The sequence below is a fragment of the Condylura cristata genome, unplaced genomic scaffold, assembly GCF_000260355.1.
Source record: "Condylura cristata isolate star-nosed mole 26May11 unplaced genomic scaffold, ConCri1.0 scaffold00015, whole genome shotgun sequence".
Taxonomy (NCBI): Eukaryota; Metazoa; Chordata; class Mammalia; order Eulipotyphla; family Talpidae; genus Condylura; species Condylura cristata.
In genome coordinates this window covers 34197988-34210571 of record NW_004567116.1, presented here as the reverse complement: position 1 = coordinate 34210571, position 12584 = coordinate 34197988, and positions in this window count along the sequence as shown.

Below are 12584 nucleotides of genomic sequence, written 5' to 3'. Positions count from 1 at the left end.
CACCTCTTCGCACAGCTTAACATCTTTCAAAAACTTTTTCTCAGACCACAGTCAGACTCTGTAACCTCAAGATGTTGCATGAATTGTTCTAACCACTGCTCTCTCCAGACTAGATCTTTTGTTTTTTTCCTAGCATATTCCTAGGAAATCAGCTTTACTTGACCTGTTCCCACTGCCTGGAAAATTCCTGGCCATCTCCACCTGTTAAAAGCCTCTCTGAAGAACAGCTGAAAATTATTACTCTTGTGAAACTTTTTCAATCAGCCTCTCCTTCCCCTGCATCTCCACAGCTCTTTTCTGATAATCTTTATTCCTTCATTTAGTAGTCTTTCAGTTCCTGCTAAATATCAAACCCTGACTTGGCAGTATGGGATCTGATGAATAAGATAGAGTCCCTTATGGGTACAGGTATCTAAGCAAGAAAATGCAGGAAGTAGCTTGGATATCAGAGCCATGAGCTCACTGAAGTTGGAAAAGTTTGTGAGATTTGACTTGTTTGCCCTTTTTTCTTAAGGCTAAGTTACTAAGCATACAGGTGGGAGGAGTTAAAAGGCTATTCTAGGAAGAGGCTACAAAGAAAGCAAAGGCTTGAAAGCTAGAAGCTTCCGTGGTTCCAAAAACCATTAGTAGTAATTCATTTTGGCTTTGACATAGGATTGGTGGCAGGACATGAAATAAGACTACAAATATAAACAAGGGCTAGACTATGAAAAGGTTAGATATGATTTCCAGTTAAACATGGCAGGTGGAATACACCCATTTATCTTGTCTTTCCCCAGGCAACTCAGGAAAATGAACAGAGACAACAGTATCAACTACAAAGCTAAAAAGAATGGACGAGAACATGAAAGCAGACAAGAAATGTCAAAATTCTTTAAGAAGCAACACTGCCCGATAGAAATATAATGCCAGACACATACATAACTTAAAAAATTTTAGTAACCACATTAAAACGTGGTTTTTCAGAACAGAAAAACTCTCCATGGACCACAAGGCCCAGGAAGAATCTACCTTCCTCCGGTTGCTATAGGAATGGACTCTCCCAGCCAAAGGCCCCACAAAGGGGAGGATTCTGACTGCACCCTTCTCAGCAGACTTTAGCTCCACTCAGCCCAGGGCTGACCTGCAGGGCTCCTTGATATACGGTGCGCAAGGTGCAACAGGTTCAGCCACTTTCCTACAGCTGCTGTCAATTAGTCGTTGACAATCACTGGACCTTTAGCCTACACTCAAGTTTGTTGACTTGTTTCTGTGACACACTGGTGATTTTCACAAACTCGATTTTTTTCTTCTGATGATACACATCTTGAGTCCAGAAAGCACAATAAGCAGATTTGGGAAGTCAGAGAAGAGAAGGAGATAGAATTGGTGACTGCTGATATTATGGAGCCAGGAGTGCATTATGATTCAAGACCTCTTGAAAAACACAGATCTTACCATAAAGCAAGTGCTCAGATTTTCCAACAAATTATTGATGGGGAACTTAGATCAGAAATCTGGTGGCTGTTGGCTAAAGAGAAAGTGTACAGCCCACTCTGTAGGGAGCCAGTATAGAAAGGTAAGATGAATGATGCAGTGATCGTTGGAGAACTACCGGGGAGGGTTGTTTTCCCTAAACAAAGAGACTTGAGCAAGTTTATGCAAGGAAAGGAGGAGGTGGAAAATAATGGAGCAAGGGGGAGCTGGTACCAGGACAAAGCCTAGATTCTGGAGCAGACTTGATATCTAGCAAGGCCTCAGCAATAGAGATCAGCTTAGGGAACAGGATGTGGGGATGAGTTCAGGCATATATAAAAGGAAAGATGTTGGGAAATCTAATAGGGTAAGGGGGACTTGTTTCTTATTGCCCCAATCTTGGCAAAAGATACAGGCAAGCTATTATCCGAGGATCAACAAGAAGGACAAGAACTTGTTGAGTGTAGTGAAGGTTGGATATGTTAGAAGTATTCAGAAGTCACCCTAGCTCAGCAAAGGGGCCACCGGTGGGGGCTTAAAGACAGGCAGGAATTGCCTGTTCTCTCCCTAAAGACACACAGAGAATCCTCCAAGCAACACAGTCTGGGCAAAGAGGGAGGGAGACTGGGGAGGATGTTAAGAGACCACTTACTAAGCTAAGTTGCTACTGGAAGAAAGGGAAAATGAAGGCTTACAAAGGGGAGGGGGCTGGCGTGGATCTCCCTGATAATTTGTGGTTACATCAGGATTGAAGTCCACACCTCCCAATTCCCAGGCCAGGATTCTCCCCATGGTCTCTGAAAATCTGCCAGTTCTTAGAGCAATAATGAGGGAATTGCCTTCTTAAGAAAAGCTAAACCAGGGCCTTCCCTGGTGGCACAGTGAATTAAAGCACAGCACAGCACTACGAAACTAAAGCCACTTCAGCACGAGTTCAATTCCCGGCCCCGGAGGTGATCCCACATAGCATGGCAGACCTCTCCTGGCCCTCCTGCAGCTTCCCTCAGCAGTGTACTTCATTTATCTATCTATTCTGCTCCCTACTCTTTGTCTCTGGTGAATTCTCTCATGGCCCCTGCACCTCTGCCCTGTACCCCAGTTCTGGATGCATAAATAAATAAATCTTAAAAGAAAAAAAGTTAAACCCTCATTAGCCGAATTTAAGAAAGCTGCTATTTCTGTGTCCCTCTCCTGTCTGGCAGCCTATGAGAAGTGCCCCAGTGCTTACCACAGTTGGAAGGCTTGGTCCACAAAATCAATCCTTAAGCCAAAACATCTTTATCATCTAGGCACTGGCTGAACTTTTACATGGTGGGAGGGAGTTGAAGGAAATAATACAAAACATTTAGTTATACACACTTATGAAGTAAACTTCTCCTGGGATTGAAGTTCTTTCTGGGAGACAGCCACAAAGAACTGAGGGAAGGATTGGAGGACAAGGGAAAACTCACACAAGGTGTCTGGAGGAGGAAAAGAGCCTAGATGGGGAATAAAGATAATGTGGAAAAGAGGTACCATGTGGAAAAGTAGAGGAAAGGAGACCTAGAAAGTAGAAAAAGGATGAGAAACAACAGCCTTCTCTCAAACTCCCTGCCCAGGGGCCCCCAGGTGCTGTACACACAAGGCTCCTGTCTCTGAGCCCCAGACACCCTGCTCCTCGCAAAAGACTTCAGTGACTCCACCTTGGCTGCCGTCTTACATCTCAGCTCACTGGCCTTCCAAGTTGCTGCGCATCACGCTGCCCTCTCTGGACCAGCATGGGATCTGCTTATTCCTCTCTCTGGGTGCTTATTTACCCAAAGAGCATCCCCCTCTTCCCTTTCCTCCTCCCCCTTTGCAGCTGGTCTTCCCTGTACAAGGCCCCAAGAAAATTACACCTCTTCCAGGAAGCTCTCCTAGACTTTCCAGCCCATGCTGATTCTTCCTTTCACTGAATTCCTGTGGACACTTTTTCTTATAGGCTTGTTGGACTCTCTCGCCTATGCAGGAAGTCTGGGAAGATAGGGTGATTCTTCTCCCAGGGCATGGCTGAGCATGGAACTGGCACCCAGCAGACACATATTGACATGTGAGGATGCTGGTTTCACAAACACACCCCTGATCCGGCCATTGCCCAGAGCAAGGATATTTCCATAGAAATCAATGAGCAGAGGTTCTTTGAAGCATCACAGAGACATATTTCAAAAAATCCCTGATCTTGCCCACCATAGGTCACTCATGGTACCTTACCCGCGAAATTTCCCCGGTAAGTGACAATGATGGTTATTTTGATATGTCCACAGTAGGTCATATGACCAGATATGTGACCAGATATATTACAGATGTTTCTTTGTTTAGAATGATGGATGAAATTAACATTTACATAGGCGGAATTTGAATAAAGCAGACTGTGCTCCAAATGTGCTGGGTCTCGTCTAATGAGCTGAAAGCCTGAATAGAACAAGCACACTCCACCACCAGCGCTGCTAGAAGCCTGCAGCAAGAGGCCTTCACACTGGACCTGCAGCATGGTTCTTCCTGGATCTCCAACCTGCCAGCCCACCCTAAAGATGTGGGCTAGCCAGCCTCTACAATCACCTCAAAGGGGCAACTTCCTTAAGAGGAAAATAAACAGCTGTATACATGATAGAGAAGATCCCAAGGATGTACCTTGACCTCTGGAAATGATTTTAAAGAAGAGCTCATGAGGGGTCCACAGCAGCCCCATTGTAGAGAGTCACTGACACTTACTATTGGCAGAAAATCATGGTGGTTAGCAGGTGGTTAGTCATCCAGATAGCCAGGGCACTGAGTAGAAGAGAGCAAGGCCTCTGATTCCAAAACCCACAATAAAGAAGCCAAAAAGGGAAGTCAGAAACAGGATAGGGCCTGGGCAGAATTTCCATCAGGGAGAAGGAAGATGTACTAAGCACTTGTCAGCTGTGAATGTACAAAAATTTTGGTTGTCCTCTATTTTTTTTTTTTTGACATTATGCACAAGAAAACCTCACATTCTCAGCACAGACTCCAACAAGCAGTACCTCCCTTTGCCCCTAGGGTGCAGACACATCACTGTTTCCCCAATCAGACATAGCATGCCTGGTATTGGTTTAGAAATTGTCTATGAGAAGGAACAGAAACACCTGTGCTGCCTATTTTGCTGGCTTACGTGGTGCCAGAGGCAGATGTTCGTGTGGCTGGTGGTGGACACAGCTTCCTGACAGGCAGAGCAGAGGCCGTGCAGGTCTGGGTCAGGGACAGCAGGGCCCCTTACAAGCCAGGTCTATGGCATGATTCTGGGAGCTGTGCCAAGCTCTGGAGTCCCAGTTTTCTCATCTGTGAAATGGAGACTGCGCTGCCTCCCTCCCCTGAGCTAGCAAGTGTGATGGAGCCTGGAAGGCAATCGAGTGTGAGACCAGAAAAGCAGCAGTTGCTCCAGCAAAGCAGGTCAAAAGAAAAAAAAACAGAATCAGGAAAGGGAAGATAGTTTCAGAGGAAAATCTATAGGGAGGAAGAGTCTCGAAGGCACATATTCTTTATCTTAGGTGTCACATATCTGGGGGGGGGGGGTCCAAGGCCTCCTGGTAGTGAGTGTTCAAGGCGAGAATATGGTCACTGTCACCACTTTGATACCAGCTTCCCTCATGACCCCTGGTGGAAGCAGAGCAGAGAGAAGTCACAGTTGGATACCTTGGGCCATTCTGCCTTGAATGAGAAGAAATAGTCTTTGGCTCCAATTAATTAAGCAAACTGATAGAAATTCTCCGCTTAAGTCACACTTTGCATATCCATAATCTCTGCACTACATTTTCTCTATACTTTACCCCTGGGTAAAAATTGGTGAGCATTTAAATGCTTCCTCACATAATCTTGCTAAAGCACATTCTTGTCTATAAATATTCATGCCACTGCCAAAACATTTGCAAGCTTTCCCCAAAGGTGAAATGTGTGTAATGTACTTTGTCTTCTGGGTATAAATATTATCCAATACATTTTGGTTAATATGAATACACTAATTATTCCTGTAACCCTTTTAAAAAGGGTCATCTTCATGATGTGAATTTTTAAAAAATGTAATTACAGTAATTGGATACTTAATCTAATTAAAATTTGCTTTATCTTTAATGGGAATTTTTCTAAAGAGGCAGAATGACAATTGGCTTTTTGATAATGACTGTTTTCTTTCTGCAGGGGGATCAAGTTGGTGAAAAATGTAGAACTGGACAGTTTTGTGTCTGCCCGTGCCCTGATTGCTGGGCAAAGTTGAGTTTTCTCCTCTGACACAGCACTTAAGTAGCGACTAGGGGTTTCAGTTCCTGCAGAAGATGGAGGAAAAGACTAGGGGAACCTTCCCTAGGAAGCAAATTTCTACCCTCCTGGACCCGGACTTGATCTACAATGGGAATGTGATCAAAGCCAGCTGAATCAGGGCCCTCCATGAAGTCTGAGAGGGCTAGAGCTGGAGAAGTTACTTTCTACTTGTTTGGAGGGCCATGGAGTTGTAGTGGATATTGTGGGTGGCCCACACATATCCCTTGAGGTCACTTTCTGGGAGTTCCTTACCCAACTTGGGTGCTATCTCTCTGCACAAATTCATTCTCTGGCTTGCAAACAAGCTTCGTTACTGGAGAGCTACCACCTCCACATCAACTCTCAAAAGGTAAAGGAGGGGTCTAGTGGGTAGGTTGTCTCCCTGCTCTCCGGGGAGACAACCCGTGTTCTCTGCACATTCTGTCTGAGACTTCTGGGTAGTCCTGAGCTCTGTTGCTCTAGGCGGCACCTACCCATTCACTCACCCTTTTTTGGCCTCTTCTTTCTGTCTTACTGCCCCTCTACCTCACTGTGCTTCTTGTGATCATCTCCTTAGTCACCCATGCACCGAAACTTTTGTCATAGGCTCTGCTTTAGAGGAACCCAAACCAAGACAGGTACAACTTAGTGTTCCCAGATAACTGCTTTCTTTGGATCAGACCTGTCTGAAAATGACCATTAGAAATAAGCAACAAGCCTGGGGCTGTGGAATCCCTGCTCCACTCACTCCCAAGATGTCCCAGGCTCCTCCTTCCATTCTGTGAACTGGCCTGACCTTACCTATCAGTGAACCAATACATTCTACCTACCCTGTGAACCCATGCATTCTTCCTATTCATGTGTGCATTTAGTTTTCTTGACTAGAATACTCTATCTTGCAACCAAAATTACTGCTTCTAAAACAATAAGGGGTATGGAATAAGGGAAAGGATTTTTTTCTGCTTGGAGCAAGGGATTCTTGTCTTATAAGACCAGATGGAGGGGGAACAGCTAAAACAATACAGAATGCTGATTCCAAAAGCCAAAGTGACTAGCAGCAATGTGAATGAAGGGCTCTGGGTGCCATGTGAAAGCAGAACAGCAGACTGCAGCATATCTAATCAAGAATGCACTTAAGACAAAGGCTGTTAACAGCCAAATGCCCTGAAAGCAGTGATCCTTGAAGGGGCACAGAGGGACTTGATCCTGTTGGGATGTGACTAGGGATCCCTGTGGAGCTGATTCATAGATAGCCTTTTCTGAACACATCTCCTGCAATGGTTTCTTTTTCCTGGTTTTATGCCTTACATGATGGGATGCACCACCCTCAGGCCTCACATGATGCGTGCTCTCTGTGAGGGCTGCTCTTGCTGTCCCAAACAACTGCATGGCCCCACCCTTCACTGTCTTTGAGTCCTTGTTCAAATATCATCTTTCTCAGTGAGACCTAGCCCGGCCAATTGATTTAAGACAAAACATTCCTTATCCGCCTGCCCCTTCATTGTCCTCATGACACTTCCTTGTGCATCATCCAGTTCAGGCCACTGTGACAAAGCACCATCACATGGTGGCCATGTGTTCCAGATGGTCCAGTTACAAAGTGGGAGAACTTCCATTAATTGCATTTCTAAGTGAATGTTTGAAATAGGCATATATGATGAGCCACTCATAGCCACTGAAATGTTGGGTTTGGCAGTTACTTATCCTGTCTAATAGTATATTGGAGGCTATGACTCTTCCTTTGAGTACAGCTTTGGACATACCCAAAGTTTTTTGATATGTAATTTAATGATTTGTGTTTGATGCTCAGAAATATATGCACCAATTCCTCTGTGTTCAGTCTCATAGTTGCAGGATACATGTGTTCAGCCCAGTTTTTGAAATCCCAGGGGAATCTTATCCAGACCATCCCCCACCACTTAAGTCTGTCTATAATATAAACTATGACTTCCTGCCTTGCCCCTTCTGAGCCCACTTCATTTGTTCATGGCTCACTTTTCCTCAAATGTAACCCCACCAGGTTATCAATTCTTGGATCCATCTCTCACAAATCTCCTCCTCCTTTGGTCTTGACATGTATAACTCATCTCTCTGATGACTTGAGGCTTTCCTATCAACTAACTTAAATTTGGCTTATTTCTTTCAGAAGGTTTCAGGTACCTGGTGGCCCAACCTATCCCTACCTGGCTAACTTAGGAAGGAAGTGCAGAAAAATGCATCCTCAAGAAGATACTTAGTCACTCTGTTTCTCCCCCTCCTCATGCTCCCTCTGTTGAGGTTCACATGTACATGCTGCCTGAGTGTGTGCCTGAGTTATCTAGGTGGTCCCAACCTTCAGCTTGGTATAATGAGAGTTTTTTGAAGATCGTTAAGAGGCTCAAGGGAGGATGGAGATATAACTGCCTCCACTACCATTCTAACATCTTTCAACAATCTGTATTCTTGGGCCTTTTCCTTAGGAGGGAGTATGGGAATACATATGATTTACAATGTAAACAATTCACACTAACAGGATGTGAATGAATAAAAGATGAATAAATAAAAGTACAGGAATGAATAAGCCTCCTACCTTGGCCTTGCTCTGAGCAACAAGGGAAATGGTAGGAACATCACAGCAGGGCAGAGCTGCCTTGGCTGCTGCCTCAGCAGAAGGATGGAGGGCTTTCCTGCCCAACCCTCCCCCAACCCCCACTTCTGTCTTAAAGTGGACCCTGTGTTAGGTGCTGACCTCTCATGTTAGGGCAGTCTGATGCTCAGAGAAAACACAGGACAATACTAACTAGGTTTGAAACCTGTGCAGGCCAGCTTCCCTCCTTTCTGCCTCTCCCGACCTTGGTTTCCTACATATAGACCAAAGGATTAGACCACATGTCCTCCAGATTCTTCAGGAATGTGTTTTCTTTTCTTTCTTTTTTTTTTTTTTAAGATTTATTTATTTGTGTATACAGAACTGGGGTACAGGCCAGAGGCTCAGGGGCTGCGAGAGGCTTCACCAGAGACAGAGTGGGGAGCAGAACAGGCAGATCGAGGAAGTACACTGCTGAGGGGAGCAGCGGGCGGGCCAGGAGAGGTCTGCCACACCATGTGGTCACCTCCGGGGCAGGCGGGAATCGAACTCATGCGGAAGCGGCTTTAGATTCTCAGTGCTGTGCTTTAACCCGCTGCGCCACCAGGGAGGGCCAGGAATGTGTTTTCATAGCCCCTCTACTGGCTACCCTGAGTCCCCAAACTGGCACACTCTAAAGGGATTCTGCCTTTCACCATATAAAGATAAAGCATAAAAAAAGTTTAGTGGGATTAACATGCATAGGAAGAGAAGAGAAGGGAAGGGATGGGAAGGGAGAGGAGGTAAGAGGAGGGGGAAGGGGGAGGGGAGGGGAGAATAGTTCCCCATTAAATATCCAAAGTTATCCATCCCCTTGTGGGTAACTGTCCAATCAAACAGGGTTAATCTGAAACAGGACTGTTGAGGCCCAAAAGGCTGCCACCAGTCTAAGTCACCTTCTGATGGGGAAATACAAAAAGGGGGTGAAAGACACACCAGGCAAGTCTAGGATAAAAGGAGAAAAATCTAAGTACAAATCAATTTAAGAGCTGCCATTGTCAGCCTTCCCATGTGTCTCTCACCCACATATTTCTTCCAAGGGTCTCTACGTGTTTCATCTCCACCTGTCTCCTCCATGTCCCCCAAGTCCAAAGCTGAGAAGCAAGCTCAGCCTTTTTCACGTCTCTCTCTCTCTGCTCCAGAAGACCCTCATGTCTCCCCTCTCTGTGTCTCCCACCCTGACTAGGTGAGCAGGGATTCCTTTGCTGTGTTTTCTTATCAGCAGAATCAGTGTGAGGCGCCCTGGCTCAGCACAATTTTCTCATCCATAGAATGGGGATTTTAATAGAAGGTGTCAGAGAACTTGCCCCTCTCTGGAGCTTCTTCTAGGTGGTGCTAAATCCCCTCACTTCCTTCTGGGATTCACAAGGAGAAGCCCTCCTGCCATTCGTAGGTCAGGGCATCAGAAGCCATATGTCCATGAACCTCCCTCTTGCCCCTGCCTCCCGGACCTGCAACAGGTTGCACCTGTGGTCCCCCTGCCTGTGGTCTGGCCTGGCCTGAAGCATCATTAGGCATCGTCTGTCTGAACATCTACGTGACCCACAGCTCCTGCTCTGGGCCTGAGACTAGATCTGTCCTCAGGGAGCAAGTTCTAAGTGGGGAGTTTGAGAAGAGGACTGAGAGGAATAAACTCCTTGAGGGTGAGTGAGAAAGGGCTAGAAAGGCCAGAGGAAGCATTCGGGGAGTCAGGGAGGTAAGCTGGGGGGCCTTCAGCTGGGACCAGCTGGAGATAAGGACTGTCCTGGGGCAGTGATTTCCTCCTTGGGCCTGGACACAGGGCTGCCTCGGGAAGCTCCTCTAGCCTCCCAGCAGATGGCAGTGTGCAAATGGGAACCAAAGCGACAGTTCCTGGGATCACCAGCTCAGATTTTGCAGACTAGAAAGCAGGAAGAGAAACACTGCCCTCTAGTAAAGAGCTGTGTGACCAGTAAGAGACTCTATCCTACCGAAGAATTGACAACCACCCTGGTGAGCTGCTAAGGGGGTGCTTAGAAGTAGTCGGTCCTTTCTCTCCCCCAGGGCCCAGACCCACCCTGCCTCAGCCAGCCAAGCCTCCTGTGGGCCTGGGAGCATTCAGGATTGACCACAGTTCCTCAGAGCAGCACCACATCCAGGAAGTCACTCCCTGTCTGTGGCTGCCACTGTCCCCAATTCTCAGGTTAAGGCTGCTCCCAGTAGCTCTCTCGACCCCTTACATCCTGTTTCCTGGGCATTGCAGCATGGCTAGGTGGTGTTTCTGAGCCTGTTTGCATAATGCCCACAGCTCAACACACTGACCAGGCTCGCTCCTAGGGCATCTCTCTGTATCCCCCACCGTGCTCTGAAGGATGAGGCCAGAGAAGCAGGCCAGATTCTCTCATTGTCCCACCCTCAGAGACCCTGGCTGCTCCGCACCCCTGCCCAGACTGTAGAAAATGTGAATAGATGGGCAGTGATGTGGTTCACTGGATTTTGGCTCTGTGAGAACTTGGGTCTTGGGGAATAAGCTTCTTCTGTTTTATGCCAGAGTTTTTGGTGTGCAAGAAATAGATCACCCCCAGTTATAAAGGGAAATCAGCAGAAAGTGTGAAACCTATGGTTTGGTGTGGGGCAGCAAGAACCTGGGATGGAAGTTGGTTCCAGTTCCCAGTGGCTGGAGGACCTTGATGGCAGGGCCTGTCCTGCTACAGACCTCTGTCACTAAATGACTCTTTCTCTGTGTGTCCCTTCATTTCCTATGTCCTCAATGTGCCTCTGTAGTTCCAGACCCCTTTTATTCATAATTTCTCAACTTCAGCTTGCCACGGACCTTCCACACTCATGCCCTGAACTCAACTGTAAGACCTTCTCAGATGCTTCTATATTGTCTACTCCTGCTACTGATATCCTCTACATCTTATTATCCAGATTTCTAGAAGCAAGAATATTTTTTGCCAATTCCTGGTCAGAAACTGTTCTTGACTAATTAGCTATGTTGGGGGATGGCAGAGGATGACACTTGCAATTTGCAGCCATTTGTGATGGCCTACAAGGAGGCTGCTTTCAGTTGAGCAACTGAGATTCTGCATGCAGGGACCTGGGTCAAGGGGAAAGTGGGGCACGGCATTCCATCTGGACTCTGTGGCAAGTCAATTTTGTGTGGGACTGCATCCGTCCAGAGGAAGGGAGAAAAGGGTGCCTTTGGCAGAAGAGAGTATCCGGAAATGTGTCAGATATCAGAATGAGCACATAATCCTCTGATTAGTTAAGACAGTGCAGCTCTTACTTCTATCCAAGACAAGACAGGAAGAAAACAAACCAGACACTACTTGAAGAAAAATCAAAGTTTATGTCCTACAACACTCAGAACAAGCTCAAAGTCCAAAGGATAGTGACAGAATCAGAATTCAGATTAGGAAGCACCTGAGTCACATGAATAGTGCCATGAGGAAAAGCAGATGGGGAAGGAATAAGAGTAGATGTGGGTGATTTTTCTGAGCAATCTTTAAACATCAAGACAATTTTACTTGGTATTTGGGTGCCATATTCCAAAGGGTTTAGGTTATAAATTAACTTAAATGCACAAAAGATACAAGGTGAGCCAGGTTTTTCCTTGATTCTCTGAGAAAGTCAGTCAAGATGTTCTTGAGAAGAGAGAAGGTGGCTGGGGCCTTCTGCCTTCGTACCTGGCCTTTGCTTCTCTTTGACAAGCACAGCGCTGTCCATGGTACCAGAGTCTGCCTTCCCTTTCTGAACTATGACAGCCAAACTGAGGGCAGGAGGAAGGAGGCAGAGATTGTGACAGTATGTCTTACACACCAGTGTCCTGCAGGACACTGTGTAGCACACAATAGGACTTCAATTACTACTTGTTGAATGAATCGTAGTGACTCATACGAGTGTGGGAAAGTCTGGAAAATGATTTGTCTGTTGCTTTCTTTGTACCCTGTTTTCAAAAAGATTCATACTCTCTGGGTGGATCCCAATGACCAGATGAGTTATACCTATTGCTACTACACCAGGTAAGTCCAAGCAGAGTCAGAATCCTCCTCTTTTCTTACCACCCCATCTTAGGATGTAGTATGCTTTTGTGGGAAGAGTTCCTGATTCAGAATAAAACAAGGTCCTTTCATCACTACTCACTTGTTGAATGACCTTGGAAAGATCACCTACTCATGGAGCATTAGTCCCCTGGGAGTAATTATTTCTGCTCTCATAGAGTCATTGCAAAATTAAATGAGCTAATGAATTAAAAGAGGCCCACAAGTCATAAAACATGGTGCATGGGAGGGTA